Raw genomic sequence first — 22558 nt, 5'->3', positions numbered from 1 at the left:
CGCACCAGATTGTACGCACTCCTGAGATCCAATTTTGTGAAGAAGCGGGCCCCGCGCATTGACTCCATTACTGTATTTATCAAAGGTAGCGGGTAACTATATTTTACCGTGATTTTATTAAGGTCTCGATAATCAATGCACGGGCGTAAACCGCCATCCTTCTTCACAAAAAAGAAACTCGAAGAGGCGGGTGAAATGGATGGCTTAATGAACCCCTGACGCAGGGATTCAGAGATATAATTATCCATAGCCACTGTCTCCGCTTGCGACAGAGGATACACATGACTCCTGGGATATGCAGCGTCTACCAGGAGATCTATCGCACAATCCCCCTGTCGATGGGGTGGTAATTGAGTCGCCTTCTTTTTACAGAAGGCGAGTGCCAAATCGGCATATTCTGAGGGAATGCGCACGGTGGAAACCTGGTCTGGACTTTCCACCGTAGTAGCACCAACGGAAACCCCTACACACCTACCTGAGCGCTCTCGCGACCACCCCGTGAGAGACCTCTGTGGCCAAGAAACAGTGGGGTTATGAGTAGTTAACCAGGGTAGGCCTAACACCACAGAATACGCAGGGGAATCAATAAGGAAAAGACTAATCTTCTCCTTGTGACCCCCCTGCGTTATCATAGACAAAGGTGCGGTGACCTCCCTGATAAACCCTGACCCTATTGGTCGACTATCTAAGGCATGAATAGGGAAAGGCATATCCACAGAAACAACAGGAATCCCTAAACTATGAGCAAAATTTTTATTAATGAAATTCCCAGCCGCGCCTGAATCTACTAGCGCCTTATACTGGGAATGCAGGGAAAAATCCGGAAAGGTGACAGAGACAAACATAAGTGCAGCAGAGGGCTCTGGATGAGTATGGTGCCTACTCACCTGGGGTGATGCCAGAGTGCCCTGCCTGCCTTCTCTATTCCCAGAGGAACCAACCCGGCACCGATCAGCAGTGTGATCTCTGCGATCATAGATGGTGCTCGAGCGGGTACCCCCTCCGGTCTCCCTGCGCACCATCCCTCCCAATTCCATAGGTTCGGGAGAGAGAGTGCGGGAGGATGGAACAACCAGACCCCGATCTAGACGTCCCCGAGTAGCCAGCATGTTGTCCAGCCTGATGGACATATCCACCAGTTGGTCGAAGTTGAGGGTGGTGTCTCTACAGGCCAGCTCCCGACGGACGTCCTCGCGTAGACTACAACGGTAGTGGTCGATCAGGGCCCTGTCGCTCCATCCAGCGCCGGCAGCCAAAGTCCTAAACTCCAACGCGAACTCCTGAGCACTCCTCTTCCCCTGCCTCAGATGATAGAGGAGCTCACCTGCTGCTCTGCCTTCGGATGGGTGGTCGAATACCTTCCGGAAATGGCAGATGAGCTCCTCAAAATGGTCCAACGCCTTACCCTCTCCACACACAGCGTTGACCCACTCCAGGGCTTTCCCGGTAAGGCAGGAGACGAGGGCGAAGCTTTTCTCACGGTCTGATGGTACTGGAGAGACCGTGGCCAGATACAAGTTCAGTTTTAGGAGAAAACCCTGGCAGCTGGCAGTATCTCCATTGTATCCCGTGGGTAGGGATAACTGGATCCTGTTCTGTTCCGGAGGATAAAAAACGTTCGAAGGAATTCCAGGTGGTGGTGGAGGTACTGGACAAGCTCCCTGTCTCTCCCAGCGGTCCATACTCTGGACAATGCGATCCATGGCAGCGCACAGACTGTCAATCTCCGCCGCGTGTTCCAGGACGCGTTCCTCAACCTCCATTAGCGAAGTGCCTCCTCCTGCTGACTTCATTTTTTATGGTCAGAGATTCTGTCACAATGGCGTGTATAAGTGGCAGAGGAAGTCAGGCGCAGGAGAGTCAAATAGAGTGTAGAATGGAGTACTTTAATTAAAGTCCCAGTAATCTGCTCCATAACACTCACGGAAAAAATATAATACAAATCTGGGTACGAAGACCCATCGCACACCTATACACAATCAACACAACACTTGACAACGAACAATCTCTGACAAACACATGAAGGGAAACAGAGGGTTAAATACACAACAGGTAATGAATGGGATTGACAACAGGTGTGTGGGAAGACAAGACAAAACCAATGGAAAATGAAAAATGGATCGATGATGGCTAGAAGACCGGTGAAGTCGACCGCCGAACACCGCCCGGACAAGGAGAGGCAACGACTTCGGCAGAAGTCGTGACATGAATAATGGTCTAGAAGACTGGTCTGGAGTATCCTCTGTGTCCGGTGTCCAACACTAACCTATTCTCCTGTACGGACAGGGTGAAGATAAGTCTCTCTCCAGTATAAACAATCTGGAGACCAGCTGAGCGGTTTATTGAGTCCCTGCTACATTTTTTGGTTCCCCAATCTTGAAATAATAATGAAAACACATTATTTCTGTGAGTGGAGTGTCATTGCATAGTATGCATACAGTACATACCTGGAACTCAGCAGTGTCACAGGAGGGCTCATAGCCTGTGACAAAATTGAGGGGACACGAACAACAGGTATAGGCCAATTAAAAATGTTCTTTATTATAAACCAAACTAACTTTAAACTAAGAAAAAGGAATGAGGTGTGGATGTATCATAATGTAAGGTGTATGTAAAGTGCATGGATGCATGAATCTGTGTGTGTGAATATAACTGAGTGAAAACTATGCAAAACTACAAAGGAACAAACAAAACCGGATCATACCTGGAGGAGCAGAGAGAGAGGTGATTAGTGAAGCAGTTTTATACCCTGAGCCCAGGTGGCTCCAATCACTAACGACCCTCCTCTGCCTGCAGGAGGAACCGCCCCTGCAATGCAGAGGGGCCGTGACAGCAGGTACAGTATACTACGAGGAGAGAGTCTAGCTAAATATTCCATCATTTCAGAATGTCCGTCCAACACGGTGAGACAAGGAGTATGTGTCATATACTGTATTTCAACTTGGACTCTTCATGGTGATATGAAGCTTCAGGGAGGATTCCAAGTATCACCGTAAAGTGGCTCCAAAGGGCCAATGTATCTCAGCGAGCACATTGTGGTTGGTTAATGGGATGTGTTAGGGTTAGTATCTTTGACCATAGAGGAAAACGTAAAAACATTTTTTTGGCACTTTGTCGAAAATGACTACATGTAACATGACAAAGGCTACCGGAATACTTGTGAATAATTGTGCAAATGTATCTACTTTTGTCTTAATGATGAATATGACATTTTACAAACACGGACATAACGGTTCTTCCAATGCTGAAAATGTCCATTTAAAACCTGTTTGGGCTGCAAGCCCGACGTCGGAACGAAAATGACAACAGCTGCAGGGCGCGAAATTCAAAATCTATTTTTTAAAAATATTTAACTTTCACACATTAACAAGTCCAATACAGCATTTGAAAGATAAACATCTTGTCAATCCAGCCAACATGTCCGATTTTTTTAATGTTTTACAGAGAAAACACCACATATATTTATGTTAGCTCACCACCAAATACAAAAGTGGACAGACACGTATGAATATGATTATGATGTATGAATTATGATTCAAGTAGCATGCACAAGCCAACCGAAATAAACTAAAACCAACCTAAAGAACCCAGAAAAAACTACCTCAGATGACAGTCATATAACATGTTACACAATAAATCTATGTTTTGTTCATAAAAAGTGCATATTTTAGCTATAAATCAGTTTTACATTGATGCTACCATAAATGCTACCACATAGCTACAGTCTGAATCCAGACGGGAGTAGCCAGAGAAAATACATACACCAACGTCGACTACTAATTACACCTCATAAAACATTTCAGAAAAACATATGGTGGATAGCTAATGAAAGACAGATATCGTGTGAATAAAGCCAATATTTCCGATTTTTGAAGTGTTTTACAGCGAAAACACAATATATCGTTATATTAGCTAACAACATAAGCTAGCATAAGGCAGCACTAGCATAAGTCAAGCGCTAGCTTAGCACAGTTAGCACAGTTAGCATACAACAGTTCGACAGATATATGGAAAAGCATCCCAAATTGGGTCCTTATCTTTGTTGATATTCCATCAGAATGTTGTAACGGGGTCCAATGTCCAGTACAGTCTTTAGTTGGGTTCCAGAACAAACTATTTCCCTCTTTGGTTAGCAAGCCCAATGGCCGTGCGGCGCTAATCTGTCTTTCTTCAAAAAATTCTTCCGTCGCATCACATCTAAAGTCCAGAATAAATTGCAATAATATAATTAAAGTATATTGAAAAAACATACTTTAGGATGATTTTGTGACATGTATCAAATAATATCGAAGTCAGAGATCATATTCACCGTTATCGACCTTCTTCCAGTAGCCGAGACCAATTTCTGCTTCGCGCCCGGAATTTTTTTTTAACTGCGCAGGTCTCACAAGAAGGTGTGGTATTCAGTCCATGGACGAGATATTCGACTGCTTTCAATTCTCACTTCCGCATGACACCCTGATGAAGGCGTGTGACGTGTTTCTACGGTCCTAAGTCTAATGACCTTTTATAGACAAGGTCTTAAAGAGACACATCGCATTTTGGAAATCTCAATTCGGCTGGGAAAATGTCTGTAAAAATATTTCTGTTCGACTTAGAGAAATAATTCAAACCTTTTTAGAAACTATAGACTGTTATCTATCCAACAGTAGTAAATATATGCATATTGTAAAATAAAAAGTTTCTTAAGAGGCCGTTTGAAAGGGTGCGCATATTTTCCAGTTTTTCCAATATTCACCCTGCAGCCATAAGGTTGGAAATTTCAGACCGTATTTAGCTCATGCACATTGAACGTAAGTGTTTTGAACACGGTGAAAAAAGGACGTATTATTCAAGAACTATTGAGCACTCTGTTCCAAATCAGGGATTTTACAGATATCAAAGAAAATCACAACCCCATGTAACTAAAGCAACTGAATGGAGAGGAGTGACTGATAGAAGCCCTAATATTCTGCCACAGTTCACTGTAAAACCTCTCTAGGGCTTCTGCTGATGATCACCGTCTACCATTTAGCCATGGGAATCACTCTTTATCAAACAATTGACCAGTTGAACAACACCCCTTAGCGACACTACTATTTATTCAGCAATTAGGTTCCGGTCCAGTGTCATTGTGATGTGACGTGAGCACTCCTGGCTATCACTAATCATCCCAGAGCCGGACAAACTGGAGACCTTGGCGCCTGGAGCCTTGATCACATGCCACTTGCCTGCCAACATAAGCTTCTCTCCCCATCAGCTCTTATTTCACTGTAATGTCAGAATATGTGAGTATGTGAGGCGCCGTAGGATTGTTTGTTTTCTGCTGGACCACTGCCTTTTCTCTTTCCAGCAGCCTGCCTCTCTGAGACAGGAAGAATCCAAATCTCCATTTCCCTCTCTTATAAGAAAAAATTAACACATTGTACAATTAATTGGCTTTTCATGTCATCTTTATAAATTGACATGTACACTTAAACAAGATCATGGATACCCTGAGTTGTTTGATTAGGCTCACTGCTTTGTGTTGGTGGGGGCGATGAAGCTCTGTTTTAAATGATGCAGATGTTACCAAGGTGATTTCAATTACGTGCAGACTTACTGTAGGATAGGGATATGCCGCCGTGTTTTTAGCACAGCTTATTTGCAAAGCAAATCTGGAGCACTTTATCAAAGTACAGAACAGATTAATGAACTACATTGTATTTTGAGAGAGGACCTGATGAGTGGATGATCAGTTCAGTTAAGTGTGCTGGGCTGGAGCAAAAGCCTGCTTACTGTAGTTCTCCGGGGACAAGTTTTGGTGAATACTACTACAGTATATTTGACTGAGTTGGTCTGTTTCAAAGAAGCAACGTCGCCCTCTAGTGAAAATAGTATTTTAAAGCATGCTGATCAACGTGTCCTTTTAAGCTGGTTTACTTGGCTGTCTGAAAGACATCTGATGACATTAGAAAACTAAGGGATAAGAACACGTGCACACACACACTTTAAGCAGTCATCCATTTCCGTCCCTCGTTTCCATATTAATAATATCAAGGGTATCTGACTGACGCATAGCTAAGGATTTCAATGATTGTTTAGTGTACCAAACATTGCATGAAAACAAGTTAATGAAACAACATTGACATTTTACCACATTTATGACGGGCTTACTACAGCACAGAAGCCTTTTCAGAAAAGCTTTCCAGTCGTGCAATAAAGTGTTTATGATTCCTTCATTAGATTATTTAAACTGCAAAAAAAAAAGCCAGAGAAGCTTGATAATAAATGCTCCGCTTAGGTCTGACCATTTCCATCCTCAAATGGTTCTGGCAGTGTGCGTTACGACTTCTGACTCTGCTGCCAAGGTCATAAAGCTATGAACAAAATACAACTCAGCTGCTAAATGATGTTGGCTGCGTCGCAAATGGCACCCATAGCCCTTGGTCAAAAGTAGGAGTGACCTACGGGCTCTGGTCAAAAGAAGTACACTATATAGGGTGTCATTTGAGACGCATCCTGTGACTCAGCATTTCCAGCCGAGTAGAAAGACGTAATCAGAGACGATCAGACCATAAACCGCACATTGGAACAGGTGTCATTTGGACTGATCACAATTTACAAGCTGTTTGCATTTGGCATAACCCAACCCAGGACAAACCAGGGGCCCCGAACCAGGCCTGTATCAATGAAATTATTGTGTTTTGTTTGAAGGGCCCCAAGGTGGACTCCCACACAGCTACAGTGCCTTCGGAAAGTATTCCTTCCAGTTGGAAGGTGTACCTTCGCCCCAGTCTGAGGTCCTGAGCACTCTGGAGCAGGGTTTCATCTGGGATCTATCTGTACTTAGCTTCAGGAAGAGTCTAGGTGATTCCACACGTCTTCCATTTAAAAATGATGGAGGCCACTTTGTTCTTGGGGACCTTCAATGCTACAGACATGTTTTGGTACCTTTTCCCGGATATGTGCCTCGACACAATCCTGTCTTGGAGCTCTACGGACAATTCCTTCAACCTCATGGCTTGGGTTTTGCTCCGACATGCACGGTCAACTGTGGGACCTTATATAGACAGGTGTGTGCCTTTCCAAATCATGTCCAATCAATTGAATTTACCACAGTTGGACTCCAATCAAGTTGTACAAACATCTCAAGGATGATCAATGGAAACAGGCTACACCTGAGCTCAATTTCGAGTCCATAAGTAAATGGTCTGAATACCTATGTAAATAAGGTGTGTGTGTATATTGTATAAATAAATATATACAGTATATACAATTTATTTATTTTTTCTTCATAAATTTACAAAAAAATCTAAAAACTACTCCGATAATTATAAATAAGACTACAATGACATTACTGTCACTTTTAAAGCAATAACTTACTTACATTGTCATTATCATAACAAATCTGCATGGTGAAGCCACCATCATCACAAGTACGGGGGAGCACAGGGAGGGGTGAAGAACTACAAACGATAGCCTGCAACCCTATGATGGATGCCACTATGAGCTAGCTCCAGCCAGAGCTCCACTGCTCAGACCTTTGTAGTTTGGCCTGCCAGCTTGTACTCCAGCACACTCCCGCTCCCCAAACTGCCCTAACAGATGTGCACCTCAGCTTATATAGGAGGCAGAGGGCGTGAACTGCAATGAAAGAGACAGTATTTTAGGGGATGCTGCAATCACAGGAGGAGGGAACATTGCAGGAACATTCACTATCATCTTGGTAAGCAACTCCAGTGTGTATTTGACTTTGTATTCTAGGTTATTGTCCTACTGAAAGGTGAATTTATCTCCGAGTGTCTGAGCTCTATTCCGTTTATTTTTATCCTAAAATACATCCTAGTCCCTGCGGATGACAAGCATACCCATAACATGATGCAGCCACCACCATGCTTGAAAATATAAAGAGTGGTACTCAGGGATGTGTTGTGTTGGATTTGCCCCAAACATAAAGCTTTGTATTCAGGGAAAAGTTCATTTCTTTGATGCATTTTTTGCAGTTTTACTTCAGTGCCTTATTGCAAACAAGATGCATATTTTGGCTTCATTCTTTTTTTAGGTTAGTTTTTTTTGAGTAACTACAGTGTTGTTGATCCATCCTCAGTTTTATTCTATCATGGCCTTCAAAGTTTCCAATGGCCTCATGGTGAATTCCCTGAGGGCTTTCCTTCGTCTCCAGCAACTGAGTTAGGATTAATACAATATTGCCCTCTTGCTGGATTGATAACTAAAACCATAGATAAACAATTCAAAATGGCTGTCAGATCAACAGGATTTATAACGTTTGCCCGTATAAAAACATTACACAGCTGATTTATTACTAGGGTCCAGAGTTTTACCTGCTTAGGTTAGCCTACCAGTTAAGGAAAAACTCTGGGCCCCATGAGAATAACTTCCCACCTCGACATTTTGAGATAGTATTGACGTTTATATTTTAAACAATGGGTGGCAGGAATGGGCATTCATACACTAGTGACATTGGCTGGTCAGGAACACATTTCAGCCTATTTGATGTCTACGGTTCCTTCAGAAAGTGTTCACACCATTTGACTTTTTCCACATTTTGTTGTGTTACAGCCTGAAGTAAAAATGTATTAAATTGAGCCTACACACAATACCCCATAATGTCAAAGTGGAATTATGTTTTTCTAAATGTTTACAACTTAATCAAACATTTAAAGCTGAAATGTCTTGAGTCAATAAGTATTCAACCACTTTTTTATGGCAAGCCTAAAAAGTTCAGGAGTAAAAATCTGCTTAACAAGTCACAATAAGTTGCAGGGACTCCCTTTGCGTGCAATAATAGTGTTTAACATTATATTTTAATGACTACCTCATCTCTGTACCCTACACATAAACTCAGCAAAAAAAGAAATATCCTCTCACTATCAACTGCATTTATTTTAAGCAAACTTAATGTGTAAAGATTTGTATGAACATAACAATATTCAACAACTGAGACATAAACTGAACAAGTTCCACAGACATGGGTCAACAGAAATTGAATAATGTGTACCTGAACGAAGGTGGGGAGGGGGGGTCAAAAGTAACAGTCAGTATCTGGTGTGGCCAGTTGCATTAAGTACTGCAGTGCATCTCCTCCTCATGGACTGCACCAAAATTGCTAGTTCTTGCTGTGAGATGTTAACCTACTCTTCCACCAAGACACCTGCAAGTTCCCGGACATTTCTGTGGGGAATGGCCCTAGCCCTCACCCTCTGATCCAACAGGTCCTAGACATGCTCAATGGTATTGAGATCCGGGCTCTTCGCTGGCCATGGCAGAACACTGACATTCCTGTCGTGCAGGAAATCAGTCATAATGCTCGTTCTGTGCATTTTGGCATTGTCATGCTCCAGCATGACGCCTCCAGGGTCATGTCAGGATGATCCTGCAGGAAGGTTTCGACATCAGGGAGGAGGATGTCTTCACTGTAACGCACAGCGTTAAGATTGCCTGCAATGACAACAAGCTCAGTCAGATGATGCTGTGACACACCGCCCTACCATGACGTACCCTCCACCTCCAAATCGATCCCGCTCCAGAGTACAGGCCTCGATGTAACGCTCATTCCTTCGACGATAAAGGCGAATCTGACCATCACCCCTGGTGAGACCAAAGCGCGACTCGTCAGTGAAGAGCACTTTTTGCCAGTCCTGTCTGGCCCGGCGACGGTGGGTTTGCGTCCATAGGCCAGGTTGTTGCCGGTGATGTCTGGTGAGGACCTGCCTTACAACAGGCCTACAAGCCCTCAGTCCAGCCTATTACGGACAGTCTGAGCACTGATGGAGGGTTTGTGCATTCTTGGTGTAACTCGGGCAGTTGTTGTTGCCATCCTGTACCTGTCCCACAGGTGTGATGTTCGGATGTACCGATCCTGTGCAGGTGTTGTTACACGTGGTCTGCCAATGCGAGGACGATCAGCTGTCCGTCCTGTTTCCCTGTAGAGCTCACAGTACGGACATTGCAATTTATTGCCCTGGCCACATCTGCAGTCCCCTTGCCTCCTTGCAGCATGCCTAAGGCACGTTCACGCAGATGAGCAGGGAACATGAGCATCTTTCTTTTGGTGTTTTTCACAGTCAGTAGTAAGGCCTCTTTAGTATCCTAAGTTTTCATAACTGTGACCTTAAGTGCCTACCATCTGTAAGCTGTTAGTGTCTTAACGACCGTTCCACAGGTGCATGTTCATTAATTGTTTATGGTTCATTGAACAAGCATGGGAAACAGTGTTTAAACCCTTTACAATGATGGTCTGTGAAGATATTTGGATTTTTGCTAATTATCTTTGAAAGACAGGGTCCTGAAAAAGGGACGTTTCTTTATTTGCTGAGTTTACAATCATCTGTAAGGTCCCTCAGTTGAGCAGTGAATTTCAAACATAGATTTGACCACAAAGACCAGGGAGGTTTTCCAATGTCTTGCAAAGAAGGGCACCTACAGTATTGGTAGATGGGTGAAAATGTAAAAAGCGGACATTGAATATCCCTTTGAGCATGGTAAAGTTATAAATTACACTTTAGATGGTGTCAATACACCCAGTCAATACACAGATACAGGCATTCTTCCTAACTCAGTTGCAGGAGAGGAAGGAAACCGCTCAGGGATTTCACCAAATCAAATCAAATTTTATTTGTCACATGCGCCGACTACAACAGGTGTAGACATTACAGTGAAATGATTACTTACAAGCCCTGAACCAACAATGCAGTTTTAAGAAAATACAAACAAAATGTTTTAAAGGTAAGAGATAAGAATAACAAATATTTAAAGAGCAGCAGTAAATAAAAGTAGCGGGGGAAAATACATGGGGTACCGGTACAGAGTCAATATGCTGTTTAGAAGCCTCTTGGACCTAGACTTGGCTCTCCGGTACCGCTTGCCATGCGGTAGCAGACAGAACAGTCTATGACTAAGGTGGCTGGAGTCTTTGACAATTTTTAGGGCCTTCCTCTGACACCGCCTGGTATAGAGGTCCTGGATGGCAGGAAGCTTTGCCCTCGGTGATGTACTGGGCCGTACGCACTACACTCTGTAGTGCCTTACGGTTGGAGGCCGAGCAGTTGCCATACCAGGCAGTGATGCAACCTGACAGGATGCTCTCGATGGTGCAGTTGTAAACCTTTTGAGGATCTGAGGACCCATGCCAAATCTTTTCAATCTCCTGAGGGGGAATAGGTTTTGTCATGCCCTCTTCACGACTGTCTTGGTGTGCTTGGACAATGTTACTTTGTTGTTGATGTGGATGCCAAGGAACTTGAAGATCTCAACCTGCTCCACTACAGCCCCGTCGATTAAAACGGGGGCGTGCTCGGTCCTCCTTTTCCTGTAGTCCACAATCATCTCCTTTGTATTGATCACGTTGAGGGAGAGGTGGTTCTCCTTGCACCACACGGTCAGGTCTCTGACCACCTCCCTATAGGCTGTCTAATCGTTGTCGGTGATCAGGCCTACCACTGTTATGTCATCAGCAAACTTAATGATGGTGTTGGAGTCATGCCTGGTTTGCAGTCATGAGTTAACAGGGAGTACAGGAGGGGACTGAGCACACACCCCTGAGGGGACCCTGAGTTGAGGATCAGCGTGGTGGATGTGCTGTTACATACCCTTACCACCTGGGGGCGGCCTGTCACGAAGTCCAGGATCCAGTTGCAGAGGGAGGTGTTTAGTCCCAGGGTCCTTAGCTTAGTGATGAGCTTTGAGGGCACCATGGTCTTGAATGCTGAGCTGTAGTCAATGAATAGCATTCTCACATAGGTGTTCCTTTTGTCGAGATGTGAAAGGGCAGTGTGGAGTGCAATAGAGATTGCATAATTTGTGGATCTGTTGGTTTGGTATACAAATTGAAGTGGGTCTAAGGTTTCTGGGATAATGGTGTTGATGTGAGCCATGAACAGCCTTTCAAAGCATTTCATGGCCACCGTGTCACGAATCCCGCTTCCTGAGTCTGTGTTTGCCTGTGTTTCTGTCCTGGAGTGTGTTTCCGGTGTCCTGGAACGCACCCTGTCTGGTTGCAGGGCGAATTAGCTTGTTGGGAGATTGATGTTCACCCGCACCTGTATTCCATCAGTAATCTGCACACCTGTCCTGATCATCACCTCTCCCCTTCAAAAGCTCTGACCTGACATCCATTCCCTGCCGGATCGTTAGCCATGAACAGTATGTTGTGCCATAGTATCAGCCTCAAGTTGGATAGTATATATATATATTTTTTTTTCGTATTGCTTGCCTTAAACTTACCTCCGTTTGTTTTGTCTTCAGTTACTCACCCGGATCATTTACCCCATTCCCGCCTGGTCGACGGAGGATTCCGCTACCCCATTGGATTCACCTATTTACTCCCATCAACTCACCACCGCTGCCCGCTACGCCATCTGGATATATCTACCCATTCACGTTTCCTTGTAAATAAATACTCACCTTCTTCCTACGCTCCTTGTCCTGGTCTGCTTCTGGGTTCGATTTTGACAGAGCGTGACACACCGACGTGAGTGCTACGGGTAGGTAGTCATTTAGGGAGGTTACCTTAGTGTTCTTGGTCTGCTTAAACATGTTGGTATTACAGACTCAGACAGGGAGAGGTTGAAAATGTCAGTGAAGACACTTTCCAGTTGGTCAGCGCATGCCCGGAGTACACGTCCTGATAATCCGTCTGGCCCTGCGGCCTTGTGAATGTTCAACTGTTTGAAGGTCTCACTCACATCGGCTGCGGAGAGCGTGATCACACAGTCGTCCGGAACAGCTGATGCTCTCATGCATGTTTCACTGTTACTTGTCTCGAAGTGAGCATAGAAGTTACTTCGCTCATCTGGTAGGCTCGTGTCACTGGGCAGCTCTTAGCTGTTGCAGAGTTGAATGGCTGTAATAGGAGAAAACTAAGGATAGATCAACAACATTGTAGTTACTCCACAATACTAACCTAATTGACAGAGTGAAAAGAAGGAAGCCTGTAGAGAATAAAAATAATCCAAAACATGCATCCTGTTTGCAACAAGGCACTGAAGTAATCCTGCAAGAAATGTGGCAAAGCAATTCACTTTTTGTTCTGAATACAAAGCATTATGTTTGGGGAAAATCCAATACAACACATTACTGAGTAGCACTCTCCATATTTTAAAGCATCGTGGTGTCTGTATCATCTTATGTGTATGCTTGTCATCGAAGCACAGGCAAAATCCTAGAGAAAAACCTGGTTCAGTCTGCTTTCCAACAGACACTGGGAGATGAATTCACCTTTCAGCAGGACAATAACCTAAAACACAAGTCCAAATATACACTGGAGTTTCTTACGAAGAATGACGTGAATGTTCCTTAGTTGCCGAGGTACAGATTATGATTTTATTGTATTTGTTTTACAGATTTTCTACTTAAAAATCTATTGCAAAACCTGAATACGGTTGTCAAGCAATGATCTACAACCAATTTGACAGAGCTTGAAGAATTTAAGAAAAAATATGATGGTCAAATGTTGCACAATCCATGTGTGGAAAGCTCTTAGAGACTTACCCAGAAAGACTCACAGCTTTAATCGCTGCCATAGCTGCTTCTGCAAAGTATTGACTTAGGGGTGTGAATACTTATTTAGATGAGATATTTCTGTATTTCATATTCAAAACATTTGCAAAAAAATCTAAAAACATCTTTTCACTGTTTTATGGGTTATTGTGTGTAAATGGGTGACAAATCTATTTAATAACTTTTTTTTATTACAACAAAATGCAGAATAAGTCAAGGAATACCTTTTGAATATACTTTATGTGCTGACATTCTTTTTCACTAAATGTCGGAGTCTGAGAGCAATTCGGCTCTAGTACCAACACCAAAACAAATTTAGTGGGATCTTGGAATTTTGCAACATACATTTCGAAAAAGTACGTCGGACGTCATTGATCACGTGGTAATGTTACTTTGAAACATGCAACCTGCTTTTTACCACAAGTTTACGCATTTACTAAAGACGGTGGCGCCATTGCATGAATTACAGTGTTAAATCAAAAAAAATATTAACTGCCTATGCTTGTCAAAAATGGGTAATTTAAAATACCTTTTAGCCAATATGGGGACCCAATCCTGTGACTCCCCATGACAAGAATATCCCTAGTGACTCTCCGCTGCTCTACAGGCTGAGCCACCTGCCAAGTGATGGAGAAGAATATCTAGATTCATCTCTAAATGGTGTACAACATCGTTTTATGTTTTCAAAGCAATAGTTGGATCAATCGAAGCTTTTTATATAATTTATCACGCGGTAACTGCCTGTAAACTTTCCTTTTGAATATAACTTTTCAACTCACCATTATATATTCACAAAAACTTTAGTTAAATAATTAGCCTACCAATAACACCTAGAGCTGATTAATTTACAATCACTGTTTATGAAAAAAAAATCTAAATAGGCTCTCTCAAGATTTGATATTAGTGTGTTGCGATTTCAAGATAGATTTCTCTGCCGTGTAGTTTTGATTTGGTGGGGACTCAAACCCGTGTCTAAGAGTTTTATGCTGCACGACCCTATCAGAGCTGCCGTTCAGGTGATCTGACTGGGAAAAAATCGGAACTATATTTGTAAGCAACTTGGCATTGAAAGCATGCGATCTCTCATTTTGCAAGACACGTTACGAAAACGCATGAATCAAACAAAGCTTTGGACATCATTGTTCACGTGGTAATCTTACTTTAAACGAGCATCAGTACATTGTGTCGGATCAGTAGTGTTTTGAAAGCTGCATTGGAGCATCGGTATCCAGTGTCCCATCACTAGTATTCTGCCGAGAGTCGTTCACAAACTAGTCCGGATGCAGCAGCATCTAGACCTGGTTTCAAAGCTATCAATAAATAACTGTCTTTGTATGCCTATCACAAATGTACATTGTTTGAATCCCTCGTTAAAAAGTGTAACAAATGACAGCTCCCCCCAAAAAATATGGTGAACGAGGCTTGTAGAATCATGATTCTATTAAGTTTTTAGTTCGCTGCTTGGGGGTCTGGCCAATACTGAATCAAATAATTTATTATGTTTGTCATTTTTTGTTGGGGGTTTACAAGTACATTATCCATTTACATTTTTAAGTTGATAAAACATGTACCCGTAGGCTAAAAACAAAATGGGAAAAAAGACAAAACAGTAAGACATACACAGCGTTTAAGTAATAATACATTCAGTATAAACAGGAAAAGAAAACAAAGAAGTGACTCTCCACCCCAACCTCATCCCATTCCAACCTGATGATCCCGCTGGGACGTGGGAGCCTGGTGAGCCGGCTGATGCGTAGCCTTCTGGCGAGCCGGCTGAGGCATAAAACCCTGTTGATCCGGCTGAAGCCTGACGTGGGAAGGGCTCCTGATGGCTTCTGCATTCTGTCCACTACTGTGGATCATGTGAACAGTACATTTGGAGAGGTGAGTGCAGAGAGGAGAGCCATCAGGGTGCTGTTTCCCCGAATGAAACAGCGGTAGAAATTAGCAAACCCAGGAACCGTTGTAGCTGCACGCTGGTTGTGGGTTGGTGCCAATCCACCACCGCTCTCACCTTATCGGGATCCATCTGGGCATTTCCTTCAGCAATAACATATCCTAGAAAGGAGATTGTGGAGCAGTGGAATTTGCACTTCTCTGCTTTTACAAACAACTGATTCTCCAGGAGGCGCTGAAGGACTTGTCGGACATGGAGAACGTGTTATTGGGCAGAACGGGAGAAAACCAGGATGTCAACGAGGTAGACGAACACAAACCAATTCAACATGTCCCGGAGCATATTGTTGACCAGGGCCTGGAAAACAGCGGGAGCGTTGGTGAGTCCAAACGGCATGACCAGGTACTCATAGTGTCCACTGGCAGTGTTGAAGGCTGTCTTCCACTCGTTTCCTTCGCGTATTCGAACAAGGTGGTAGGCATTCCAAAGGTCCAGTTTGGAAAAGATGGTAGCCCTCTGGAGAGGTTTGAAAGCAGAGGAGAGGAGTGGCAGGGGCTAGCGATTCTTTAATGTAATCTCATCAAGGCCCCGGTAGTCGATACAGGGACGCAGGGTCTTGTCCTTTTTTCCACAAAGAAGAACCCTGCACTGGCAGGGGAGGCAGAAGGGAGAATTTCTCCCAGCAGCCAGAGAGTCCTCAATGTACTCCTCCATGGCCTTAGTCTCAGGGTCAGACAGGGAATATAGCCGGCCTCGAGGGAGTGTTGTGCCTGGGATGAGGTCAATAGCGCAATCGTAGGGATGATGTGGAGGAAGCGAGGTAGCACGAGCCTTGCTGAAGACTACTCTGCGGGAAAGGCAGAGAGATCTGAGGCTTTAGGAGGACGTCCAGGGGGAGTCTGCGCCGCCATAAGGCAACGTGAGTGACAGAACGGGCTCCAACCCAGGATTGAACCCGTGGTCCAGTCAATATCTGGGTTGTGCTTCTGGAGCCAAGAAAATCCAAAACATCAGGGACGTGGGGAGATTCAATGAGGAGAAGCTGTAATGACTCATTGTGATTGCCAGATACCCGCAGATTTAGGGGAACTGTTCTGTGCGTGACCCTGCCAATGGAGCGGCCGTCCAGAGCTCTTGCGTCCATGGGAACGGAGAGGAGTTGAGTGGGGATACTGTACCTAACTCAGATACCAGGGTAGCATCCATAACACTCTCATCTGTTCCAAAGTCGTTGAGCTAGTTAGAGACCTCCCAGTCTGGGGCCCCAGTGTACTCGTTCCTATTAATGAGCCTGGTCTCTTTACTGGGCAGGTGGCTATGTAATGCCCCGCGGCACCACAACACAGACAACAGTTAGAGCTTAGCCTTCGTGAACGTTCCTTAGACGATAATCGAGCTCTGCTCAGTTGCATACGCTCCAGAGTACACGAGTCCCCCGTCGCCGTTGACTCCCGAGGGAACTCAGGTGGCTTCGGCTCCTCTCCGATATCCAGACATTGGGGACTTCTGGGTTTCTTCGGGAAGGGAACAAGCAGCAGCGAAGGAGCGTGTGTGACCGAGAACAGACTCCCTCTCCCTCCCGCGTTCCCATAGACAATGAGGGAATCAAGGTCCAAAGGTAATTCCCGAGCTGCGAGCTCATCTTTTATCTCCTCCGACAATCCGTGAAGGAAGGTATCAAATAGGGACTCCGGATTCCAGGCACTCTCGGCAGCCAACGTGCGAAAATCTACTTCGTAGTCTGCCACACTACGGGAGCCTTGATGTAATCGAAGTAGTAATCGAGGCCGCCTCTCTCCTGGATACCGGAGAATCGAACACCTTCCTCACCTCCGCCATGAAGTCTTCAGGATGACGACAAATGGCGGATTGTTGCTCCCAAACTGTCATAGCCCAGGTGAGCGCCCTTCCAGCCATTAGCCTAATCAGATACGCTATCTTCGACCAATCCGAGGGGAATGAAGATGGCTGCAGCTCAAAAATGAGGGAGCACTGAGAAAGAAACGCCGGCTGGGTTCCAGGATCCCCATAATATCGCTCCAGAGGAAGTAAGTGGGGTTCTCGGGGAACCGGGGTAGGCTGTACAAACCAACTACTGGTAGGGGAGTTACTGAGCGACTGGGAGGTCTCCGTTGTGGCATCCTGCCTGTGAGAAAATACACAGAATTACTCCAGTAACATCTTGAACCCCTGGTCGTGGCATTCCGCGAGTGAATGGAACCCCTCCATTAGGTTCAGAAGAAGCTCCTCATGTCTTCCAATAGTGACTCTGTGCATGGACACAGTGTTGTGGAGCTGTTCCGAGTCTGCTGGGTCTGTCATGACCAGTTCGTACTATAACGACACAGGGCGAGACACAGATGCAGACACAGGAGGCAGATGGTTTGAGTGTCCGATATTTATTGTACAACAAGGGGCAGGCAAGAGGCAGGTTGATATTAGCGGAAATTTTTATTTCCTTCTATTGATGAATTGCCTAGTCCAGGGGTTCTATGGATAATAAAAATAGCAAAGGCAAAATTGGATCGCCTTGTCTGCTGCTTCCAGTGATTCTGAATGGAGTAGAGCAGATATTGCCTGTTATAATTATGTCTGATTCAGTCTTTTGACTGAACGAGCTGAAAAGATCTGCGTCGGTAAAAAAGAGATGAACTCAGTTGCCGTGCATGTGCGCGATGACGTGTGGTCGGAACTAAGGAACTAAGACAGGAAAGCAAGAGAATGGGGAGACAATGAGGCAGGAATCAGTACAGATGATGGAGAAATGTGACAATGGAAAGATGATTAATAACTGAAGGACAGCAGATTCTACACTAACTCAATTCATACTGTATTGCATTGCACAGTATCTTCACAGTAGGATACAATGAATTCCACCTAGCCATTCTTAAATGTTGTTCTAATTATAAGGAAAAAAAGACTGTAGGTGTCATGATCGTCGTATTTTGAAAGAGAGGAGGACCAAGGCGCAGCGTGATAGCAATACATCTTCTTTATTTGAAGACGAAGACGAAACGAACACTATACAAACTAAACAAAACAACAAACCAACGAACGTGAAGCTATACAAACAATAAGTGCAGACACAGGCAACTTAGACATAGACAATCACCCACAAACTACCTAATGACTATGGCTGCCTAAATATGGTTCCCGATCAGAGACAACGATAGACAGCTGTCTCTAATTGAGAACCCATCTAGGCAACCATAGACATACATACACCTAGACTAGACATTGCCCCATAAACATACAAAAAACCCTAGACAATACAAAACACATACATCCCCCATGTCACACCCTGACCTAACTAAATAATAAAGAAAACAAAGATAACTAAGGCCAGGGCGTGACAGTAGGCTACCTTTTGAAGATGCCCACCTCATGTTTTTCTATGAAGAACATTTCAGAAATGCATGCCTCAACAGCTTCCCCTTGTTAATTAACACACACACACACACATGTATACTTTGTAGTCTAAAGGCTCATACTGTAGTCTCCTACTATGACATTCCCCGTCATCTACATTCATCCCCATCTCCACATTTTGTTGAAACACAATCTCGCCTTACCATATTTTACACATTTATCCCTGTCCTGACTCAACCAATCTCAGCTACTGTGTCAATTTCCATGACCTTGGCAGGAAGCTATCTCTGCAGGGGAATCTCAGTATAACTGTCCTGCCATTGGTCCTAACTGACCTTTACATGCTTTACTGTGGTCGTTTTTAGTTCCCCCACCCTCTCTTAGTCAGCCTGTTACAGTAAAACTTCCCTGGCCACTCTCTGTGATGAGAGAGCTCCCTCCCTTGGCACTCTTTACCTACTACGCTGGATTAAAATGCTGTATTTGGCTTGTTTTGGGGTGGACAGAATATACAGTATCTTGATCAGTTTATGTAAAATTACATAAATTGATCCTAAACTCTGGTTGACCCCAGGTCAGGAAAGTACACATTTAGGATGAATCCCATGTCATCACTAATTGCAAATCAGTTAGTTGGCTTTGGCTTGTTCAGCTCAATCCTCAGCCACACTCCTCTTCTATCTGAAAGATAGAAAGCTTCAGGTAACCCTATAATCCTCTTTGGTGAAGCACTTTTCTTTGAGAAACAGAGGCAAGGGTGTATATGAGATAGTTAGAAGAAGGGAGAAGGAAGAGGGGAGACCCCCAGCTGCAAAGAGAGACCAGAAGCTAGCGGCCCCTAGCTAGTGGCCCCTCATTACCTATGAGTAAATCTATGACCCCCGGAAAGAAGACCCCACTCGACATTTACCGGCAGCCATCTGAGAGTACGGAAAAGCAGAAAGACAAAATATGCATTGGCTAAGCAAATGCAAGCCTCCTCACCTCTCCTCCAGCCTTACCCACACATCACAATACAAGCAGTATACTGAGGGGACAGGTAAATAATCTCAGCGGGAAAAGAAAGAGGTCACCTTCCTGATACATGCGTCACACAGAGGTAGGTTCCCACTCCATATAGGTTCCCATTTCAGTCCCTTGTGGTTGTTTGGTTCTGCTGCTGCTGACTCCTGGATGTCTTTCATGGCAGAGCGACAAACAAACAGAGAAACAGGACAACAGAGAAACAGAGATTCATTCATCCATCATGCAAGTCCTTTCCAGTCTGGTGCTGGTTCTGAAGAACATTTGGACACTCTCCTTCCTCTGGGACCTCCTGTGTGAATTTGTGGGCACTGCCATCTTCCTCTTCGCCAGTCTGGCCTCGGTGGTGCTATGGCCCCAGCTTCCAGCCTGGGATGGGAGACTCTCCAGTCCCACCTGTGATCATCATCTGCATGATTGTCTTTCGAGTCAGACCCATCCTTTCTCTCGGACACCCAGTCCCTCTCCGAGTGCCACCCTGACCCCCTGCATGTGGCCCTGGCGTTTGGGACCACTGTGGCTTTGGTGACTGTGTGCCTGGGTCCTGCTACCTCTGGAGGAGTGGTCCACTTGAACCCGGCTGTGACCCTGGCTCTGGCTGCAGGACTGAGGGTGAGCCCCTGGAGAGCTGTCCTCTACGTGGGGGCACAGCTCCTCGGTGCACTCTGTGCCTGTGCCCTTCTCATGGGAATGGTGCCTGCCCCGCTCAGAGGGCATCTGGGTACTGAACGAGGTGAGTCACGTCTAATTCATTTTTATTTGATTCCAGGTTGTAGTGAAGTATTGTTTTTCTGTGTTATTATAGCTTCCGAAAAGTCATTATTAGAAATGTTTTGCCAAAAATGTCTTTGTATTTTTGTGTGGGCTTAATTGATTATGGGTGCTTATAAAAAAAAATACATTACTCAATGAGTACAGGTCTGATATCTGTAAAAAAAAATCTTTCTCCAGGTAGCCTTGGGTGTCCACCCATGCCAAGCCTTCTCAGTGGAAACAGCCATCACCTTTCAGCTGGTAGTCTGTGTCCTCGCCACATCTCGACCCAAATCAGCCTTCCACCTCCTGGGTCCTGTAGTGGTCGGCTTGTCTGTCACTTTGGGAAATCTAGTAGCGGTAAGGAAGATGCCAGAACCTACTTGTGTTAGTTCTAATTCTGTCTGACCATGGGTAATTTGGGTAATTTAATGGTTTTTGCCAATTAAAACACTTTGTAGATCTTTACTTTTTTCCTATGACTTATCTTTTGATTTCATGCCCCTCTCTCGCTCACTTTTTCTCCCTCATTCTCTCTTTACCTTCTACTTCTGACCCGATTTGGTACACTGGCTGTGGCATGAATCCAGCTAGGTCTTTTGGTCCAACTGTGGTCACTTTAAAATGTAATAACCATTGGGTGAGTCTGGTCAAACACAAGTTGACTATCTCTCATTGTGCTCCATGAAAATACAGAAGTATATTGACGCTGTTAACTAAGATCACAAAAGAGTGCACACATACAAATCTACTTACAAAAAAGTATGTCTCTCCTCTGCAGGTGTATTGGGTGGGGCTGTTTTTTGGGAGCATAACTGGCTTGCCTACCACATGACCTTGTGCTCTTCCCAAGATGGGGTTTCCCTGGTGACTGGTTGGCTGAGTTTAAGGAACTGTTTCCCAAGGATCCACTCAAACATCCCACCACCTTGGAACACACAGTGGAGTAGAGATGGAGGAAGTTCTCTTTCCATTCTCTGACCATTCAGCAAAGGTGACCAAACAATACTCTCTGATATCTGACCACTTGCCACTGGTTTACACAAGTGATCGTGCTAGCTGGGTCCATTGTTAGGTACCACTGAGTGAAGAAACTCAACATTTGTACACGTCTTCAGTATTCATGCACATCTTCAATGTTGCTATGAAAATATACTCTGCTGTATTCTCTGGGAGAGTGCTCTCTCCTCTCTTTTCGAGAATGTACTGACTAGTTTCCTTTCTGGATGTCACGTTCCTGACCTGTTTTCTGTTGTTTTTTATGTGTTTAGTTCGTCAGGGCGTGAGTTGGGGAGGGCATTCTATGTGTTGTGTTTCTATGTTGGGTTTAATGTGTTGCCTGATATGGTTCTCAATTAGAGGCAGGTGTTTGACGTTTCCTCTGATTGAGAACCATATTAAGGTAGGCTGTTCTCACTGTTTGTTTGTGGGTGATTGTCTTCCGTGTCTGTGTATGTCGCACCACACGGGACTGTTTCGTTTTTCGTTCGTGTATGTAGTCTGTTCCTGTTCGTGCGTTCTTCGTATTTTGTAAGTTCGTTTGTTCAGGTCTGTTGACTTGTAATCTATTCAAGTGTTTTTCGTGTTTCGTCTTGTTATTAAATTCATCATGTATTCCACCTACGCTGCATTTTGGTCTGCTCCTTCTCGCCTCTCCTCATCCGAGGAGGTGGAAGAAATAGACGAGCGTTACACTGGATAGTTCTGTGATATTTCAGAACTGACCAAAACACATATCCACCATCTCAGGTTCTTCACAATCATGTTGTTTGTCAGTTTAACTTCATTTTGGGCATATTTGTACCTCTGAGGTTTAGAACCATCTGTAGAAGCAGAGAATTTTTTTCAGACTAAAGCCTCAAAATGTTACTGAGCGCTCAAGGTGATTTCTTTCAGGTCATTTAAAGTACGGGTACCAGCTGTATAATCGTTCACATTATAGGACAGATCACTATGATATGTTTTTATATACCACTATAAAGGGGTTTTCCCTGTTATACATATTTCAATGACAATTGAATCAATCAGTAAAATACT

The 22558-nt window shown here is 44.3% G+C and overlaps 1 pseudogene; it reads left to right on the top strand.

The window, feature by feature from the left end:
- The first annotated feature begins 15189 nt into the window (after positions 1-15189).
- On the top strand, positions 15190-21471 carry LOC129833900 (aquaporin-5-like; annotated as a pseudogene).
- The last annotated feature ends 1087 nt before the right edge of the window (positions 21472-22558 follow it).

Source organism: Salvelinus fontinalis, chromosome 34 (assembly GCF_029448725.1).
Source record: "Salvelinus fontinalis isolate EN_2023a chromosome 34, ASM2944872v1, whole genome shotgun sequence".
Classification (NCBI taxonomy): domain Eukaryota; kingdom Metazoa; phylum Chordata; class Actinopteri; order Salmoniformes; family Salmonidae; genus Salvelinus; species Salvelinus fontinalis.
This window is presented reverse-complemented; position numbering and strand designations above follow the sequence as displayed.